The sequence below is a fragment of the Oxyura jamaicensis genome, chromosome 10 (assembly GCF_011077185.1).
Source record: "Oxyura jamaicensis isolate SHBP4307 breed ruddy duck chromosome 10, BPBGC_Ojam_1.0, whole genome shotgun sequence".
Classification (NCBI taxonomy): Eukaryota; Metazoa; Chordata; class Aves; order Anseriformes; family Anatidae; genus Oxyura; species Oxyura jamaicensis.
The window spans coordinates 3,067,288-3,088,852 of NC_048902.1; the positions used below are offsets into that span (position 1 = coordinate 3,067,288).

The 21,565-nt window shown below is 42.8% G+C and overlaps 1 protein-coding gene across 5 annotated transcripts in view; it reads right to left on the reverse strand.

The window, feature by feature from the left end:
• Window positions 1-19,422, reverse strand: part of RAB27A (RAB27A, member RAS oncogene family) — a 35,190-nt gene extending 15,768 nt beyond the window's left edge. Inside the window, exons 1-3 of one of the 5 annotated variants that reach the window (XM_035335890.1) lie at window positions 19,275-19,422; window positions 7,430-7,548; window positions 198-471 (exon numbers count right to left, since the gene is read on the reverse strand). The gene's annotated coding sequence lies outside the window, so the exon portion shown is untranslated. Of the gene's footprint in view, window positions 1-197; window positions 476-7,429; window positions 7,549-10,222; window positions 10,248-19,274 lie in introns of those variants that run through there. The other 4 variants (XM_035335891.1, XM_035335888.1, XM_035335889.1 and 1 more) reach the window with 4 other exon arrangements.
• Between the last annotated feature and the right edge of the window lie 2,143 nt (window positions 19,423-21,565).

The window sequence follows — 21,565 nt, forward strand, 5'->3', positions numbered from 1 at the left end:
CTTAAAAAGCAGTTGAGGCTTCATGCTTACCATGAAAAAGCTGGAAGAAGAGGAGTCCAAATCCCACACAGAAAAGGAAAATACCGCAGGCCTCTCAACTAACCATGTGTAAATAAAAGCACAGGGCAATAATGTAGTTGTACAGGTTTCTGCAAGTGCAAGTCAACTTGTACTGGGAAAAAAATGAAGTTTCTCACCTGGGCACTACACAGATATAAACCAACTTCAGTAGCTGTTTTTTTTATACGTCGCATTACACGTTACAGCAGAAGCACTGGGAAAGGGATCTGGACCTCAAAGGAAGACATGCACTAATCCTGGCATACCAGCACTGCCGTCACGCTGCAGCAAAGCAATAACCACAATCGTGCCTAGCAGAGGTGAAGTGTGGCGATCGGCCGCACCCTGCTCTAAGGCTTCAGTGACACCTTAGTGCTTTCTAAACTGGTCACCATCAGGCACTTGTCAGATCTGTCTTAAAAAAAAGGGACGAGTTAGTCAACATTCCTACTATGCACAAATGTAATATAAACAAATTATTTATAAACAATTTGTATATACTAAAGTAACTGCTGTGCTGAGGAAAGAGTTAATAAACATGCACTTGACACAACTAAAGTTTTCTGAACTCCACTTTTTTCCTTAGAAAAATATATCACCTGATTTCCTTTAATTTGGCCCACGTAACATTTTTGGGACTTCTATGCAACATTAACTAGAGGAAGGAAGTCACCTCTTCCTCTCATAAGCAAGAAGAGGAGATTCAGTCGCTCTGAGCACCTACCTTTTCGTCACTCTAAATTGCTTAACTTGACATCTCCCTTAGTGTTATCTTTAGGGGAATTATAAGGAATTGGAGGCTCAATGTATTGCCTCTTTCTTGGAAAGCTCTAAGTTATTTTAAGGATACCTAGAATATATACGAGTCTGCAAATATGTGAAAAAAAAAAGAAAAAATGAGTTGCAAAACTTTCAAAATGTTGATGTCACATCTATCTCAGCTGAAGATGCTCAGGACACTTTGCCAGCTGCCAGAGTAGCTAGAACTGCAGAATTCTGTGGATCTGTGTCCCTTCTGGGAACAAGAGCTTCTGACACCCAAGTTACCTCTTTGAACTCTCATCAGCACTTGCCTTCAATTTCCAGCAGTGAAGCAAAGGTCTGTACCATTTGAGGAATCACCAGAGTAAAAAAATAAAGTAAATATTTATTTATTTATAAAACTGTTCCATACTACTTACTCTTTCCTCAACCATTCAACTGTTCCTCTAATAAATACTTTACGCCACAATGCCTTACAAGGTGAAGTACCAGACTTCTTCACTAACTTATGAACAGGAAACGTGAAGCAATGCCCTTCATCCTTCCTTGATGTGCCAATTCTGTCTGCTTTGGGACCCAGCTCATGGCTTATCTACAGCCTAACCATAGCATTTGTAACCCATCACTACGCTGTATCAGCTCTTGAGAGTATCAGGGAATCAGGAATGCCAGTCATACATACATTTACACGTAGCTTCCAACTCTTTCAATTTGCACGTCCAGCTAAGAGGTGGCAAAAGTATACAGTCTCTCACAGCAGCATGACCAGAAATGCAGTTAACACAAACAGGCTCAGAGCAGCAAGGACAGAAGGCTTAAAGTGACATGGAACAAAGATCCTTGGTCAAAGGTTTCCAGTTTTACTGTGGCCAAAGATACTGCTTCTGACCTTCAGACAGACTGAGCTAGGTTTTGCAGAATACATTAATTTCTCTAAGCCTCATTACGGCACATCAGCCCAAAACCCTCAGCAAGTCTCCTGCTGGTGAGCTCCCTCTCCACAGGCAGGTCAGGCTGTACACGAGCCAGAAACACAGGAGCTACCAGGATTTCACCCACAAAGCTGCTCATACAGAAAGAGCAACTTTGCCCACCCACCCACTGAACAACACTTCCAGTTCCAGGCAAGTAAGGCAAGACTGTACTCCTATTTCTGCCCTCAGAAACAGACACTAAAAGACAAAGGAGAAAATTACAAGGATCACAAAGAACTACAGGAATTCGGCATTTCTTTAAGGAATGGCTGGGTTCTACTGGAGATAACAAAAATCTTCTGCAGATAGCTAGAATACACATACAATGGGAAAAAGCAGAGGAAAAGGAACAAGAAGAGGTAAAAATCTAACAACTGAAAAAGAAAGCAATTTAAAGTGAACAGTTAGAATATGAATGGAGTGACATCTCAGGAATAAGATGTGCATGTACTTGTGCTAAAGAAGTATTAGATTTTATGCTCAGCCAACGTGGATGATTCAGGAAGCTGATTCAGGTCAAACTGCCAAGCTCCTGACAAGATGTGGGCAGCGTACAAAAGGGGTGGGGCAGGAAAGAAGTTCACTGCAGAATTTAATCCACCTTTCTCATCCTTCAAATTGAGAAATACCTGCCTCTCTTGTTTTTCTTACGAGATTAACTCCTCCTTGCTAACCCCAGTTTTTGATTGGAAGATGCAACAGAAGTTGTTTTTTTTTTCCTCAGCTGCTACCTTTCTTTAGCAGTACTGCTTTTCTATAATGTGATCTTTCCTTAGTTTTGGTGCAAGTTAACTTGATTTAGTTCAACAATAACAAGGAAACATAGAATACAGGACTTCCTACACTCTTTTCTGACTGTTTTATTCCTCAGGAGGTTAAACGTTTTCCCACTACTTAGATGACATAGAAATATCCAAAGTCTTGTAAGTTCCAAACTAAGTCTGTCTACATGTGCCAGATAAAAACAGCTAACCACACAGCATCGTGATCTTCTGGAGCAAGACCAATGTGACAAATCACGCTTTCAGCAATCATGAAAATAGTGTCTCATGCTGACAACCTGATCCTCAGAAAACTTACTGGTTATCAAAGATATTCACTGAACAACAAACCATTATCCGTTTCTAATGAGCTGGAACGTTTGTATTATCGATGAATACTGGGCCATGACATTAAGAATACTAAGAAATTATTTTTGGAATTATAGGATCAGAAGGGTTTCTTAAATGGATCTAGCAAAAGGGGGGGGGGGCGGCGGGCGAAGAAAGCTTTTAATTACCCGTGAAAAAATCAGGCAAACTGTCAGTTGAGAAACACCCTGTCTAGTAACTAGAAAGGCTTGTTCCTTCTGTCCTTTAATCTAAGATCCGATGTATTCAGACCTGAAAACAAGAGGCAGCCAGAGAAGCTAAACAGAGAACTTGTGCATGCAGACTTGGGTGGAAAAAAATAACTAGACTCACAAAACTGAGGCTCTTCCAAAATTCAAAAATAAAAATAGAGGTGCTAAGGAGGTGCTAAGCTCACAGGGTCTACCCCAGACCATGCTGGCAACCTCTGCAATGTGGAGAAAGCCAGAGCACTGCAGGCTGGCAGCATGACACTTCAAAGGAATACAGAGATGGATCAATATTCTGCTCATAGCAGATCTAAAGAAGGTCCCGAGCCTTTGATTTCTGAGTTTGTAATAGCTACAGTCTTCAAGAAATATTTTCAGCTCCGTACTGTATAGGACTTTTTAGTAAGCATGTCTGGAAATAATAAGCACGTGTCATGCTTCTATGTTTCATAAATGCTATGAGAAGGTTAGAAATAACTTGCTGAGAATACTCCAGGAATAATTCAACTTGTCCTTTACATAATAAAACGCCACTTCTGCCTCAAATAGACCCAGGCAGTATTCAACAGGCACTACCTGTTCTCTTCGAGAAGTTACTAGCATGAGACAGCAAAGCAGAAATCTTAACCTGTGAACAGCAGGACACAGTTATTTTGGAGCATCGATGTGGCTCAAAGGTGTCATCCAAACTCTTCTAAAAAGCAAGGCCAGAAACACAGCTGTTTTGGTGGGTTTCGTTGTTGTTTGTTTGGCAGGAATTGAAAAATAAGTCTGCTCTTGCAACAAGACATCAAATCTTCCCCGTGAAGAGCTCCAACCACAGTACAAACTAACATTGTCCAAGCTTTCTATTGAGGCTCCGCAGTCTGCCAAAATATTCAGACAGTGCTTTGGCAAAGTGTTTGCTTCTGTTCATATCCTAGCAGGGCTCCTTTCCTAGAGCCTCGGGGAAGGGATAATTCAAAAGAAGTACCGATTAAGGGGGCTGAACTGCAGAACACAAAGCTTTCATTCAAAAAGCCTGTTGTTTTTCAGCCTGAGTTGCCAGCACTATTTATCTTGCTACTCTGATCAGAATCCCATATTACAGTGTGAATTATAGTTAAACCTTGATATACAGCTAAGATTGCTCAGATAAACAACACAGCGAAACATGATTTCTCACACTAATTCTTGTCATGGAGATATACAGGAGCCCTGCAAGGAAAGCAAAATGCATCACGTCTAATGCCACAGCTTGTCCTTACTCATCGTTTCAGTTACTCAGTTATAATATATAGCTATATATTATTTTCATACCACAGTGCATTCAGATTATGTTTATGTTCGGTCAGGAACGCATAAAACTTTGCATACTTATGAAGAATCAGAAAGTCTCAAGCCAACTGATGCTCCCATTTCATGTAGTGATTACTAATTTCTTACCTTCTACATTATTTGGAACTTCAAAGCTCCAAAGTAACAAACAGGATATAAAGGACAAGCAGATTCATGAAAGAGCCTATTCAGCTATGCATTTCTGTCCACAAATCAAAATAAACTGGAACGATGCAATGTATGGTCCAACAAGAGTTCCTAATCTGAAAACACTAAACTAGGCGCTGCTGTTTCATCTTCTGTTAATACACCAGCTTTGGTTTGAATGTAAACCATTGCACATGTTTTTCTATAGAAGAAAACAACAATTCAATAACGAGATTCTACTAAAAGCAAATTCAGTAAGCGAAAAAGAAAATAGCACTAGTCAGTACAACATCATTGACTATGATGGAGCTACAATAACAGCCAGCAACCCACTCACTCCCAGAGAACTCCCACCTCACAAAGATCCCCATTCTGCTTCTGTTTATGCCAACTGTTACAGCATGATGTATTAAAGCTGAGCTCTTCTAAAGAATCTTTATTCCTTATATTTATAAATATAAAGGAATAAAGATATATTACACAGTGTTTAAACAAAATTCAGAAGCAGGAACTATATTATTTCCTAGTTAAAAAGCCAAACACCAATGAAACATTATGTTAAGTTTTTCTCCTTAAAAAGCTACTTCTACTTCCCTTTCACTGGAGTTTATTTCCCTCTTCTGCCAGGATATGTTCCATGAACAGTTTATAAGGTGTTTTGAATTCGTTCTTTAAGTTTTGCATAGTTTTAGAACTTCTGTTGGTCTTCTATTTTCATATTTTTTGTACAGGAAAAAAAAAAAATCTACCATTTCTCTTTGATGACATTAAAAAAAAAAAAACTGCTGAATTTGATTCTTAGTTTGTCTTTACCAGGCCTAATTACTCAGGTTGTTTTGCTTAAATTAGTGCTGTTAAAAGACATGCTGGAAAACATCAGACAGAGAAAAAGCCACTGGGAGCATGGGGAGGAAAAGGGGGGGCAAGCATCACATGCTAGAACATTGCTTGGCTCTATACAACAGAATCTCAACATCAAAATTTAATCCTCAAACAACTTACGCTATTAGACTAACTCCTTATAGAAACCACTATCCTAAGATGTGCTGGAAATGATTTCTATAAGACAAAACATTCAAAACACACTTGTAATACAATAATTGAAGAGTGTTATTTAACCATAAACTACAATAAAGCAACTCTGACAACCAACCCCTCCAGCTCTGCACAGGGAAGAAGTACCATCAAACCAGCATCAATGTTTACAAAAAATGCTTGCTCCCAGTTATTTTATATAAGCTTTTTCATACACTCCAAATGTCTTAATGAAACAGCAAGAAAACCCATTTGTGTAGCTCAATTGATGAATTTGTCACTTTTCTCCCATAAATATAATTCAAGGGCTGATGATTAGGACTAGAAAAATCATGTTAAGGTACTCTGTGATAGACATCAATTATGATCTTGGGAATGTCTTGTGATCTTCCCACAGACATGGAGGAAACTACTGTTTTCTGTTCTCTGAACAACTCCTCCTTGGTTATTCAGAGTCTGCAAAAAATGGAATTTTGGTCCACAACTGGAAAAATGCTGACAAACACCTAGACTAGAAAGGACACCTGATTACAAGCTCATGCTTGGAGTGGCAAGGAATGACCTAATCACACAGGCACAAACATTTTGAGTTTCTTCCAGAGGAGATACAAAACACAGTAATAATATCCCACCCCCATATTGCCTTTTATACAATTAAGACTGAAATATTTTACTGTATGATTGCACAAGGAGTGTGAACTAAACGAGCTCTCATGGTTCCTTGCAGTCCAATTTCTTTAAGTAAAAATAACAGTTGTACAATATACTATTTTTATTCCTTTTATCACCGATATATTAATTACACGTGAGAACAAACATAAGGGTGTTAAAAAAATGCCACACAAAAGGACCATTTCATTAAGAATAGTTTAACTATGTATGTCAATGGGATCACAGGAATAAATATGGGAGAGGGAAGGTGGAGTTCAAGTAGTATAATATTTACAAGTACTGAGTTAGGTTGTTTTGTATCATGAGATGTTATTTGCACAGTATACTTTACTATCAAAGGTCTAATGTTGCCCTCTGACTACAGAAGGAGTTTGACACAAACACAGTAGAAAACGCAGGGTAACAACCTGGGACCAGAAAGGGCATCTTATGGTTACCAAATCCTGGCACTGGTCACTGCATTTTTGTTTCTTTCAATATTATTGATAAACTTACCCAGGTTTGTCTTTTAACTCAGACTGATTTCTTTCCCCCATGTTCCTGCTAACTCAGCTAACCTAGACTGATACAGTTATGAACTACAGGCAGCTTCTCACTGTCGCACTGTACGTCATTTGTCTAAGACCAAATCCAAGACAATTAAAACACTGTATTTTTTTTTTTTTTTATGCTTCTAAGTTTTGACACTATCCCAGTGGGAATGCCCTCCTCTCCCTGTACCATGTTCAAGTCCTCTGCCACTACTACTACCAGCACTCCTCAACCCTTCCAGTTGGCCTCAACCAGAATGACATGTGCCAAAAATACTTGGCAATTGCCAAAAACAGCCAGCAAAAAGAAATTACAGAAGATATACTAAATAGCTGCAGTTTTGGCATCTAAACCCAACACACGTGTTTTACATAAATCAGTATATTTCACTATTTTAAGTTTAGATATTCCTCCAGAACACAAGGATTCCTCAATGCTGAACTAGGTCTCTCACATCAAAACATTTAAGGCTGTTCGCACACTGACATTGTTTCAAAGCTCTTAACACAGTAACACTTGGTATAGGACAACTGTCAGCTCAAAGAAAATAATGTATCAGATCTTTAAATAAATAAAGAAAACATTTACATACCTAAGCTTAACAACTGCAAAGGGATCTGTAGTTTTCCCACAGGTACCTCAGCTCAGAGTTTCCTCACGCAGTCCAGATGTCTTGAATATCATAGTCATGCAAAAGGGGCTGTTTTTCATCTGCAATCCCTATCAGCAGGGCAAGAAAATAAAACCAAAAGAGTTGCAGCTTAGAATATCTCTCAAATTTGCACTGGCACGCCAAGCTGCCAGCCCTGCACAACCACCCTGCCCACCTAATTACATTCAGCTGCTTGTCATGTGGTCTTGCTGACTGATCAAGTGATCTCTTTTCCTCCCTTTAAAACTAAGCAACATAATTAACAAGTTTTCCCTAAACCAGGTAACAAACCCTGAGCCTTTCCTAGACTACGGACCCTCCTCTCCCTTTTCTTCACAGGGAAATGGAAGGTGCAGTGTGTTTCATTAAAGATACAAATAAAATACAGCAAATGCAGTAGTCTAATAATAAAACACTAAAAGTATGCAAAATCCTGTGGAGAACTTGTCTTGAGCCTGGCTTTATGCCTTTACAGATGACAGAAAAAGGCACCTATAACCAGAGCGAGAGCAGGGCACAGGCGGCAGCGCCCCGGCCCTGTGGGGACCCTCACACAGCCCCGCTGTGCCCAGTCCCGAGGGCCCCAGGGGTAAGATGGCACCAGGGATGCTCTGTGGCAGCCAAACCTGAGAGTCCCCCTCAATCCTCCGGGATGCACGGACATTTTACTCACTTAACTTCAAGGAAATAAAGTGACTGATTTAACTTGTAAACCACCTCTTCCTCAACAATGAGCCCATTCATCAGGGCCTGCTAACGCAGGCCCCAACAGGCCAGATCCACGTGCCCAGGCCACGCTATGGCACTGGCGCCAGCACCAAGGCTGGCCGGCGCTCCCTGCGCTGGGTCCCCGGGATGGGAGAGGAGCTGGGGGGCTGCTGCCACCAGCACAAGGTCTCGTCCCCTCTCTCAAACACTCTTGATGTTGCAGATGCTGAAAGATGTGGACCAAGCGAGTGAGGTGTGAGATTTAACAGAAGTTGGGTTACCTTGCACAACGCTTTCTTGTCTCAGTTTGTTTCTCACAGCGTTTCAAGTAAAAAAGGAAATTAAGGTTTGTAAGACTACTCTCCAGCCTGGCCACTTAAGAAGTGCTACAGATAGCTGGCTGCAAAATTTAGCATATCCTTAATACATTCATCCACCAGTAACAAAGACAACTCCAGAAGCTTCCTAATTCACTTGCTGCAGTGCTCAACTATCTCACCTCCTTTCCTGTAAATCAAGGCAATGATCATTGCCCTTTTCCTCAGGGAACATGGAAGTTTTGTTATGCTGAGGTGGCAAATAATTAACTGCAACAGAACATTTTTCATGCCCTGCCTTAGTATTTTTCCAGATTTAACTAAAATCCATTTCTTTTACATTTTGTTACGGGTGATAATCTTTAAAAGTCTAACCGTTCTTGGCTCATTCCAACCTTCAACAAATTTCACCTCAGCTTCAGGAGAAGACAGAAGTCCTTTTTTTGCTCCCACACCCAATAACAAAGTTGACACTCAATTTTTGAATTGAGTGAACGTTTTTTTGAATTGAGTGAACGTTTTTTTGTCTTTAACTGCTTTCCTGACCAATACCAGCACATTAGCTTAAAGTGAAGAAGTACTTAGACCACAAGTGCTGAGAATGTCTGGTAACTGCTCTGGAGGGCAGAAGGAAGAACAGGATAAGAAGTGTTGACAAAGCGAGCAAGCAACAGCTCTGCCGTGTTGTAAACAGCCCTGCTGAGCAGCTACACATGCTGAATGCAAACTGCCTGCCTGGAAGCCTCAACCAGCAACATTAAAGGCGTTCAAGCTGTTCCACACAGAAACATTTTTGCCATCTGTAAGGGGAGAGTAATTCATAAATAATTTCCAAACTTCATCTTTTGATTTCAGAATTAAATGAGGCTGCTTAACTTTCTTCTTACCAACCTGGTATGAAGAACACCAATTCCCACTCTCCCTCTCCAGAAAAAGTTGTATTCAAAGCAGTAAGACTTCAATACAAAGATGTAGTTGAAATTAAAATTATTTTCTCTAATTGAAGTTATATTGATTTCAAACTGCAGAGTTAGTACCAAAACAGAGGGTGCCAATTTACAAACTAGGACATCAAAGTTTGGTTACTTAAAGCCTCTGCTTTTAAACAAACATTTGCAGGGTGTCAGCAAATGCTGCACAAACAGCTGAGCCACCCCTTCTGCGGTAGCAGGAAGCGCGTGCAAGCGGTGTGGTGGCCGCTGGAACAGGAACCACTGCAGCCAGCCTTCCTCCAGGTGAGGCTTCCTCTTGCTGGTATCAGAGGCTCAGGGGTTGATAAGAGACTGGACATTTTACAACTACGTGTAGGGGATCAAATTTGCATCAGTAAAGTCCTGCAACTGTGAAAAGCAGTTTTGAAGCTAGAGCTCTAAAGAAGAATGGCCAGTTACACAGTTATTAAATCTTCCTGCTGTTTGGTGTTGGAGTTTTTCTGAAGAAGTTTTATGAACAGGTTACAACCTGTATGAAAAAGATGATCTGAATGCTTGGAATTCATGGCCTTCTTGTAAAACTGATCTATGCCATGTAGGTCTGGGAACTCAGAAGGAAGTTTGACAGTCAAACATATTTGGACAGCACGTAGCATTCTTCATCCCAAGCCTCAGAACGTTTGCCTTCATATATTCTACACTCCTGAGAAAAGCTGCAAGCGCCCAAGCCGTCCCACAGCAGACATTTCCCCAAGAAGAAAATGCTAGGTTGTTACCTGTCTGACAGTGGTTCCCACAGGAATCTAGACATCTGCCACTGGAGTCAGAAATAGGGGCAAAAAGATCGAGCAACAGGCCACCTCACTTAATGCTACAGACAATTCTCTATTTCCAAAGCCAAAAGCTATGACCTTGCCTCACAGCAGTGTCAGCTGCCTCCAGCCTCTGATGACCCAGTTCTGCTGGGGTCTGTTCTTCAGCACTATGACCAGTTATGGCTTTTTCCAACACAGACAAGAACCTCAGCTTGTCTTTACCAACAGCCACAGCATAGTCTTCACATGCCAGACTGTGGAATGAGAAACAACCAGCAGGCAGCCCAGGGTAACATTATTCATTAGCATCCACAAATCTTATCTGTGCCACAAAACCTCTACTGGCAATCAAAGAGGAAACTTAACAAATGCAAAAGGAGGGAAAACAGCCACTGGGACACACTGCCTATGAATTGACTGACACATATGCTGGCAAACTTCGAGACTGATCAGATGCTATCAGCAATTATTTCAAGTGAGACAAATATCATACAAAATTAAAAAAGGGGGGGAGGGGGAGTAAATAGGAAAAATATTTATTGGTACAAGCAGATTCCTACAACTGTAGAACAGAATTACAGTTGTTTCCTTGGAAGAAGGCAGCTTCTCAAGAAAAGACACTTTGGAAAAGGTTAGTAGAGCTGACAGCAGAAAACTGACAATCTATCACATGAATCAGCTTGCCACTTACTGCCACAGCAGTCCATAAGTGCAGCAACATGCCAATATCCCAAGACAGAACTAAACAGACCTGAAAGGAGGGGAGAAAATCCTTTATATTGAACAGTAACTACTCTCCTCACACCAAGAACCCACCAAGAAAGAAAAGGCAACCCATACTCAGAAGATCAACTTTCACATCAGAAACGTAGCAGCTGAACTCTGCCAGCATCAAATCACAAAATACTCCTCCAGCAATTAAAATGAAAGTAGGTCAGGCAGTCCCTTCTGCTACCTCAAAGGCACATCTGTTAAATATTCTGTAATACTGATTTGAAGTAAAACACTTCTGTTCTTTTGTTTCACATGCGAACCAGTCTAGGCAGTTACTAATGATTGTGACTGAGCTTTCTTTCAGTATTGCAAGAGATAAACTATCAGTTAAAGTATCAATGTTTAAGGTCAGTAGCTTTTTTAACAGGTAACAGCTTCTTAAAAATATTCTTCAAATGTGACTCCAGGTGAATAACTTCCAAGGGTTACAAGATACTCTGCAGGAATACAGCAAACGTCACACTAAAATAACAGATAGAAGCATCAATTTTGTACTCATGGAACAACTTACTGCCCAAAGACAGGAATCTTTCCCAGCAACTGGGCACTCAAACATCAGCACTTGGGAAAACCTCACACCAAGCTCTGCCATCTTTTTCACAGGAAAACCACTGAAAGTGTACTTCCAGAAAGCAAATCTGCTTACATTTGAAGAAAAGGTTAATATCACAGAAGAGACTAGTAAAATTATCCCAAAGGAGTGGATCTAATCAATTTGTCATTTCTGTTGAATTATAAATTTACCGTCTCCACTTTCTATTAACATAATTGTAGTTATAACTTGTCCTGAGACAAAGCCAAGAGTATAGGTGCCTGCTCTAGAACTGAATGAAAAGAGAAATGCAAAATTATTTTTTTAATTCTTGAATCACATTCTCACTTCCCAATCAAGGCCTGAAATATTAGAAAGAACACATATACAGCATCTATGTACAAGCTGCTAAGACACCAAGAAAGAGCAAATACAAAGTTCTGAATTTAAAACAGCAATAAAATGTAATAGTTATTTGCAAGAACAAACATTATTTTTGGACTGAGCAAACCTGATCCTTTTGCATGCAATAAGTGATATTCTTTGCAACATTCACACTGTTCAAATTACTTCACCTTAAAAGAGGAACATTTAACCTAAAGATGGAGTAAATATTACACACACTCTTCTGTAAGTGAGATTTATGTTGGTTCCTAATGTCATAAATACTTAGGAAGTGAGGGCCTGATTTCATGAAGAAAGCACCTAGAACAGTAATGTATGCAGACACAAGTGGTTCTGCACTTTGGTATGCAGCTGTAACTGCACAGCAATAATCTGGTAGCTCTATGTTCAGCCTGAAGAGCTACAAATCGCATTTGAGATCAATGTTCTTTATCTGCATATCAACAGGGTTGATGACTAAGTGTATTAATTAAAAAATGTAGTAACTTTACAGGAAGCTGTCGTACCGATGTAAATGAACATGCAGTACAGCTTCCTTCAAAGGATTTTCAGTGTTCTACAGTCTTATCATATTAATACAATTTTGAAAGTTGCTTTGATGTTTTTATATGCTGACACTTAATCAATATGCATTTGTTCTTTGCACTGCCTGATCCAGTGCGTCACCGCCAAGACAACAATGCTGCTTTTTAAGATGGATCTCAATAGAGTCCCGATTTGGACAGAGCTGGGTTTTCTTTCCAGCTCTACACCCCGTTCACATCTTTTGTAAGTCTATTTAACATAACAAGTGGTCTTCATTCTCCCCATAAGATGACAACAGTGTCTTTTCCACTTTAAATTAGCTCTCAGGAGGAAAAGTTGAATGGCTTAGCTAATGCTAGCATGCAGAACTGTGTTTCTCCCACCACAAATGCAATGCTCATTCAGCTGAAGCACACTCAGTAGAATTAGTTAGCTACCTAGGAATAGTTCCATCCACAGACAGGCTGATCTGGGCAAAAATGTCCCGTCTGCCTAAGTGATGTACACACATGCAATCAGTCTGCCTTGTTAGAAATTGTTAGGCAAACCCAACTTAACACCTACCAGCTTTTCTCCTGTCAAGATAACATCTACTGAACATAACTAGCTGGGAAGCATTTGTTAAACTCACTTTGGCATTCTTTCAGAGTACAGAGTAACTTTGCACTCTGTTTGATAAATGTGGCTACATATTCTATATACGCACAATAGAACATATATTCTGCATTATGCAGATATATTCTATGTATGCATAAGTTCCGAACTACAGAAAAATATTCCATTTGTCCTCTATCGTTTGACCTTTCATGCAATAAAGCATATGAAACCTCACTAGACACCTGTAATGCTATTATTCTCCCCTCTCATTTCTTAAACCATGAACTTCATTAATATTAGCGCTCTTTAATTTCCACATTTATTCAGTGACTCCCTAAGTTAAGTATGACTGACCTGGCTGGTTAATCCAGAGCATGCTAGAGGAATTGGTGGGTTTGTACAGGTAGTGATACTGGCGTAGATTGCCAAATTGGGACTTTCCGTTCTATTTGCTCTATTCTACTCCTTCTGCGACTTCCATGGAGAAAAAGTGTTCCTGCTCCCATTCCGCGAGATCACTCAGGATGCTGGGCTGAAGAGAAATTCCCTAAGGTTCAGCACATCACACTGGAAATTGCGTGTGCAATAAGGACTTCTTGAAGCAAAGCTCCAAATTTACAATGCAAAAAACAAAGCTGAAATGAGAACATGCCTCTTAGCCTAAGGAAATAAAGCTTATTAGACAGAAATTGAGTTTCTCTGTCATTTCTGCCTTCCTCCCCAGCATTTGAACCTGTTGATCAGTTTCCGTACTCCTTCACAGAAGGGCAAGAAGCCACAGAAATATGAAGTTCCTACACACTTTGTGAAAAATTGGCAGCTGGATAAAGGAAAGAGCCGGATGCATGCCTCCACTGAAGAGCTGGCGGTTACCATTTTTAGGTTCTAGGGGCCACCCACTGGCTGGCCACGTTGTACACGCATTGCCCCAGACTAGCCACAGCGCGTGCTGCCACACACCGACACCTGGGAATTGAGAATCCTGGAATTTTACCACACCTTTCCTTTAATTTTGGATTTAAAAGCATTTTCTATTTAAAAACAAATTAAATTTACGCACATCTATTAGTAGAAATAAAACAGCTAATAGAATAAAAGCTGGTTGAGTTTACCTGTATTAGAAATTCAAGCTTCTCTTTTTTTTTTTTTCTTTTTGAAGTCTACCAAAATGCACAGTTCTATCTTTGCAGCAAGCTCTTTTCATAGATCTTCCGAAGTCAGCTCTCCAGCTTCTACTAACAAATAGCCGGATCTCAGGCCCCACCCTGTGCACTACGTGCTATATCCAAACTGACAATTCAAAATATATCAAATAAAGATACGTAGTCACCTCTTCTATATCATAGCTAAATAAACAATAACCCTACTTTAGCAAGTCAAACTTAGGGCTACATTTACCCAATCTAAAAATTAATTATAAAAAGCTTGCTATTGAACTCAAAAGAAAGACTGTCAGATTTGGGCAGTATTGTCTTCAAATCCAGATGACACCGTCACTGTACAGTTATTCTCTTGTCTATGCTGACACCATTCTGATGCAAAAAAAGAAACTGGAAAAATTAATTATTGTCCAACAGTTCATGCCCCAGCAGCAAAGGCTCGTCAAGTTGAATTACTGTTAGAGGAGAAAGTCAGCAGAGCATGTGCTGTTCCTCATCAAGCACTTTAAGATCTTAATACTTTCTTGCAAACGGATAATAGCAGCAGGGCTAGAGCCTAACCCAACACCCGCACTTGGAGTTACATTCAGTCATGCATAAAGCTTGGTTTGGAACCAAACAAAGAGGTGAGGGTTAACATTTAAATTTGATTTTTTTTAAAATATATATATCCTTATTTTTGCTATAAGCCACATTTTGAACATTAACTAGGCCTTACAATAGACTTGGAAAACACCATCCATCGCCAGTAAACATAGCAGCAATTCATCTTCCGCGCAAACCTTACATAAAACAGTTTCACAGCACAAGCAGCTCCCACAACTGCTTGCTTTGAGTGATGCTCTGAAGTTTTCAAAATGCAGCATGCTACATGTTAGTCATGCAACTGTCAGCAAGGATTTAAAGCAGGAATGCATCTTTCCTCAACACCTACTAATATGATTCATAACATGCACGATTGGCAGAGACACAAAAGAAGAAAAATGAAAATTTGTTTTTTTAACCATAAAATGATTCAGCTGTCTTTTCCTCCTACTCAACATACATGAGTTATTAGTTCTTACTGCTGACTGCAGCCTTCGGTCTAGTACAAATATTCCCCTTTCCCAATGATGTTATTGGACAAAACTGTTTTTCTTTCTTTTCAGTTCACATAGCAACCTTTTCGTTATAGTCCTTTCACTGAGCAGGCAAGAGAACCAAATAAATATCCAACAGTTATGAAAATAATGAGATAGAGAGTGAAATCTGGTGGAGTTGGAGAGCACATGCTGTTCACTTCCATGGTTGTAGATCAGCTAGCACGACAGCATAGCCGTTTTGAAGCATCTAATTAGAAATGGGATGATACCCTTAAAACAGCAGTACTTCTGCAGGAGAACCTTCATCGCCTGCTGATGCCACATGCTGCCCTGCAAGTTAATATGCTTAACAGAAGGACTATAAATGGGTATATTGACCGTTCTCAACTTATTTTGAATTCTGCTGTTTCTAATTCGAACCCGAAAGGTTGTGCACCTGAAATCTCATCTATCCTTTCCATTAATAAGTTAGTTTAGTAAGTGTTGCCTCTACCCACAGTGTTGCCTCATCTTACCTCAAACGAAAAAAAAAAAAAAATCTTGAGTAATACTTAGCTATTTTGCTTTTTATTCCAACAGATCACCTCTTCAAATGACAGCTGTACCCACAAGCAGAAAGATGGCCAGCTGCACAACTCCTCGTTGGTCACCAACACCAAAGTTAACCACGAATCAGCTTCTTGATTGGTACAGCAGTTATCCTTATCCATCCAGTATTTTATTTTGGCACAAAAAAAAATACCAGCTACATTTACTCCTTACAGTCCTTTAATTCTCATACCTGTTTTACATAAATAATTGTTGCACAAGTATAGAGTGAGATTCAAAATACCACTTGCAAGTGCCCACAAATTCAGCTTCTAATTTAAAAAGACTGTTCGTGTATCTATCAACTCCTTTTTCCATTGCAAACCACAAATTTCTAGAAAAGCTGTACTCCTCCTACTAAGCTCATATCTTCATTGCTGTTTCCTGCCCCTTTCCTACCTCACTAGCAGTCTTCACACTGTGTTCCCAAAGTGCCTTTATCTGCTCTGGTTTAGACTCACCCCTTTCTCTTCAGTAAGAACATCAGCCACAGGGAAACAGAGCACCTATGGGAAACGGGTTCCCAAACTTGGGAAATATCGCTGCGTTAGTTTACATTTTTATATTATCCTCAGAGTTACAAAAGCAATGATACTTTTTTTTTTTCCCTTTAGTAGTTCACATACCGTAGAACTTGTCAAGTCAGCTCCAAAGTGCTGCCCAGTACATGAAAAGGATTACAACATCTGGTACCATGTAAAACTCTCATAAATATATCACACTATTTTCAACTCCTTGAAGCCACAGCAACATCACAGACAAAAATATGCTGGTTATATGCTATATTTTAATCCATATGCCTAAATGTAATCTTCAAAGCTTATTATATCGGAAAATAAATCACAAAAGTTGAGACTACTTATTACAATAAAGTAAATTGTTGTATCATTTATGAAAAGAAAACAATATAAGAATATTTCAGTAGAGAAATTAAGGACTACAACTCCTTATTCATCATAGCTTTACCTCCAAGGGAGATAAAAGGGTCTGATCATAGCTGATTTAATGTCAGCAGGCAGGATTAACTTGTACAACAAGGAAGCAGTTTTCAGACTAGAAAGACAAAAAATAAAAATAAAAAGAAGTTTCATAACCAGATGCTATTCCCAGAAGACAACTGGTTGAGAATATATTTGTATAAATAGAAGAAAAAAAGGTTTTGCTCTAAAAACAAGCTGCTTTTTAAGTAACTATTTCTTAAACCACGCTGTACTTAAGCAACTTTTCAGCCACATTTGAAGTCAGTTCTGTAAACATAATTGTATCTCCAGCATAGGTGGCATCTGCAAGACAGGCGTGAAAACAAGTTCTTGAGCACTTCACATGCCCAGCCCAGCAAACACAAAAGCTCTAAATATGTAAGTAGCCCTCTGAAATCACAGAAATCAGAACAAACCTAAGTACCTGCAGGATCAGATCACATGTGCAGTGGAGTAAAATAATAAGTCTTTAATACAGAAGAGAGTATCTGATAATTAACTATTTAAATCAGAAGTTTAATACATTTTAAATGCCCCTTGTTATAATTATTCCCTGAACCCTTAAGTAACAGGGAGAAAGGAGTTGCCATTCTTTATATCCCGTATCTAGTGCCCACTTTGCCTGTTTCTAAATTAAATTCTTACCAGCCCGCTGGTGACCATGACAGACTGCTCTCAATAACAGTGCTGATGTGCAGGTCCAGGGTAATACTGAAAACTGACAGATCGATCAATGGCCATTGTGCCAGCACAGCAGACACCTAGCAGTAATAGAGCAACTGAGAATCCAAAGATGACATACAAGGAACATAGCTTGTAACATTTGTTCCTGTAAACACAAAGAGCTGCTTAAAAATTCTTTTATCTCACCAATCTTCTCTTTGAATGAAAAGGAAACGTGTAGTCAAGTGATAAAATAATGTTACCACGTTTAAAGATAGCGATGAAAACAAACTTACAGTCTGGTTTTAGATATCTGGTCCCAGATTAGAAATTTTATTAACTCTAAAAACGCAACAGTGTATGCTATACATGCACACACTTCCCACCCAGAACTCCTTTCTGGAACTAATTAAGCAGGTGTAAAATTAGAACCCCGAACTAGAAACACTGGAATGTGCTGTTCTTTTTTCCATCTCTTCAAGCACACTTTGAGACAAACCCTTTAGCATCACAAATACTATTCCTACAATAAGGTATTAACATTTGAAATGCATATGCTACTTTACACTTTTTTTCTGACTGGAAAATAATTTTGGAACAGTCAGAAGAGTACTACATGTCTATGAAAAGAAACAAGGACTGAGAAGACAGTTCTACGTAGGAACAAGTTTCCAAGAAGAGGCATGCAGAAACCTTAGAAATTGATTAGTGGTGCTAACACATTTCACATATGGGAATCAATAGGCATTTTGTAGAGTTTCAATAACAGCAGTAAATACAGAGAAAGGTCACCTTTCCAGTAATGCCTAGGAGGACTCCTAACTCCAAGCATGTGTTATTCTGATGAAAAACTTGTACGTGCCAACCAATATGTCAACTGTTCGAGCAGTCGCACCATCAACAAGCTCATAATGCACCTCGTGCATCTCTAAGGAGAGCCAAGAAGTAAGGCTGGGTGTTTCAGACAGTTCTAGGCACGTCCTTTATAGTTCGCCAGTAGCACAAAAACTGCAACTAATATTAAATAATGATGTAGCTGCTACTAGAATTAGAAAAACTAAGAAGCCTTCCTGATGGATTTAGCATCCCTTAGATCTAAGATCATCAAATTGTTAGTTTGGCCCAAGCAAATCAGGCTGAGGAGACTCCCCCAGAGCCCTTCTGGCAAGCAGGCCGTCAGACGCAGCGCTGGGAAGGCAGCAACAGATGTGCTGCCTCTCGGCCACGAGATCCAAGTTCTGACTAGGCAGAGGAACCACGCTTACACTGCACCCTCAGCAACTCACCATTCGCAAAAGCCAGCCCTGTTTTAAATCAGGCCGGCAGTCCCCTTCCCCGGTTCTCCAAGCAGAGCACGCCTTCGGCGGCGGGCAACGTGCCGGTTCGGGCACGGTGCCGGTTCGGGCACGGTGCCGGTTCTGCAGCTGCTCGCCAGGCCGGCCCGAGGAACCTTCCCCCGCGCTGCAGCAGCGCCGGCCCAGCTCCAGCGCAGCCCAGCACCCGCCGGGGAAGCGCGGCCCGCCCGCTAACGACGGCCGGCGGAGCCCAACCGGGCGCCAAAGCCCCTCCGAGGGCTGCGGGGAAGCCGCGCCAGCCCCGCGCCATGCCCAAAGAGCGGCCCCTTCAGCCTCGTCCCCCCAGCCCCTCGCCCGGAGGCCACTCGCCCCTCGCCCCGCCGCCCGCTCAGCGCGGCCGCTGCCCGCCTACCTGCCCGGCCCCCGCCACCCCGCGGCTCCGGCAGCGCCGCGTCCGTTTTTTGGGCTGCAAGTCGCCTTTTCCGTCAGGGCAACATCACTTCCCGTGCGGCCCGGGGCCGGGGCCGGGGTAGGGGCGGCTCCTCACGGACGCGGGGCCCGCCCCGGCCCGGCCCCGGCACCGCCTCAGCCCGGGGGCTCAGCCCGGCCCCGCTCCGCGCTGCAGCGGGGCTCGGGCGCTGACTGCGGCCACTCGCTTTGCCCAAACTCACGGGGCGCTTGGCACGAACAAGGCCGGCTCCTCGGCTGCGCTCCCTGACCCCTTACCCTTCTGAAATCACATCACGGGCAACTGAAGAAAATTCATCAGAGGCACAAGGGGCTGCGGAGGCAAACGCGAGCGGGCAGCTGCTGCCCCCTGCTGCCCCCCGGCCCTCACCAGAGCCCCTTCCGCATGTGCTCCGCGGTGCCCAGCAAGGCCTCTTCACGGCCTCGAGCTCAGCTGCGTGGGCAGCCCTTTCCCTCCACATCAGTTCATACAGCCTCTCTGCTGAGGCGGCCCTGGTAAAAGCCATCCGTCATCCTTACGGACTGACGTCCAGCAAGCTACCGACACAGCCATGCCTTTCTGGGCGGGCTTTTCAAGATAAAATGGGACTGTAAAAAAAGGAGATGCTGGAGCCACCTCAGTAGTGTTTGTTGACAGTGACTTGTGGCCTTTCCTCACATCCAAACTGCAGTGATCAGGCACTCCTCAGCTGCACTTCCCCGTCCGCCTCCTGCTGCTATACTCCTATCTCAGCTTCTGTGGAGTCTACCGACTGTCTCTCAGTATCACATTGTTCCTGATTTCAAATAAAAGCACAGCCAGAGCAATTTCTTCCCTCACGATTTCCAAACAGGTTTCTGTGTCAGGACCAAAGTCCCCACATCTGTATGTTTGTGTTTCTTTTTAGATGTGTTAAAGTCTTGAAATAGCTACTGATCTCGAGTCTCAGAACGATGTGCACCTATTGCAAGGCTAACGCTGTTCTACTGAGCTACGTGCTGAAGCACTTCCCCAAGTACTACCTGACTTCCAGGCAGCCTGAACTCCCCCAGGACCCTCCCTATTAAATAACCACTCTTGACCTAACAGCCCCAGGAGATTATTTATTTATTTTTTTTTGTCTCTGAAGCACTTCTGGTCACGAGCATCGTGTAAATATTCTCCCCGCTGATGACCAAGCCCAAGGGCAGAGCCCTGCCAACGCCGGATCTGGAAGAGCCCCGCACCTGCTCCACTCAGATTGTTGGCCACGCCGCACCCCACGAGGCTCCTTTCCACTCATTCTTCTCATTAAACGTGGGAGAGGACTGCAAAACGTGTACGTGCATGTGGTGCGCATGCAGTATAGATATTTACACGCAAGAACATACGCCAAAGCTGGGCGTGGATCTCTTACCAGCCAACAGCCCACCAGTGCTCCCAGCTTCAGGGTCTGCATCTGTGACAAGCAGACCAAAACGGTGTTTAGAGTTCGGAGAAAACCCACGAAAAGCACCAAGCGTAACTGTACAACGGCGACTCTCTTTTTCCAGTTCCCTGATGGTGATTTACACTGAGACACACGTACCTTAAAGCATTCAGATTTTTATGGATATTTCAACACCCGCGGCTCTACAGGCTGGTACCGAGCGCGGCGGCGTGCCGTGCCGCCTCCTGCCGGCGGATCGCTGCGGGGCAGGGCCGGGCCGGGCAGGAGGAGCCCTCTCGGGGCTGGCAGGACCAGGAGGGCCGCAGGAGGAGCCCCACGCGGCTCGGGGGCAGGCGGGCGACGCGGTCTCGGGTCCCGCCGTCTCCCCACCCGGCGCCATCTCCTCGCTCCACGCCGTCCCCTCAGCGCGCAGCCCGGGGCCGGGAGGAGGCGGCGCGGCCTTCGCGACTCCCTCAGGGCTTCTTCTCCGGCGCGGCGTCCGTCGGCGGCGCGGGCGGGTGCTCGGGGGGCTGCTGAGCGCCGGACGGGTGGAAGAGGGGCCGGTAGATGTAGAGCCCGCTGACCACGCCGAGCGCCACGGCCAGCGCCACCTGCGGCAGCCGCCCCCCCATGCCGGCGGGGACGCGGAGGGACACGGACACGAACACGCACGGACGAGGGAAGGGCCGGCGCCCCGCTCCTGAAGGACTGGAGGAGGCCCGCTGGGCAGCGCGGAAGAAGGAAGCGCAGCCGCAGAAGCCGCGCAAGCGCCGCGCCGCCGCCCCGGCCCCGGCGCCGCCCCCGCGGATGGAGGCTGCCGGCGGGCTGCTGCTGCCGCGGGGCCGGC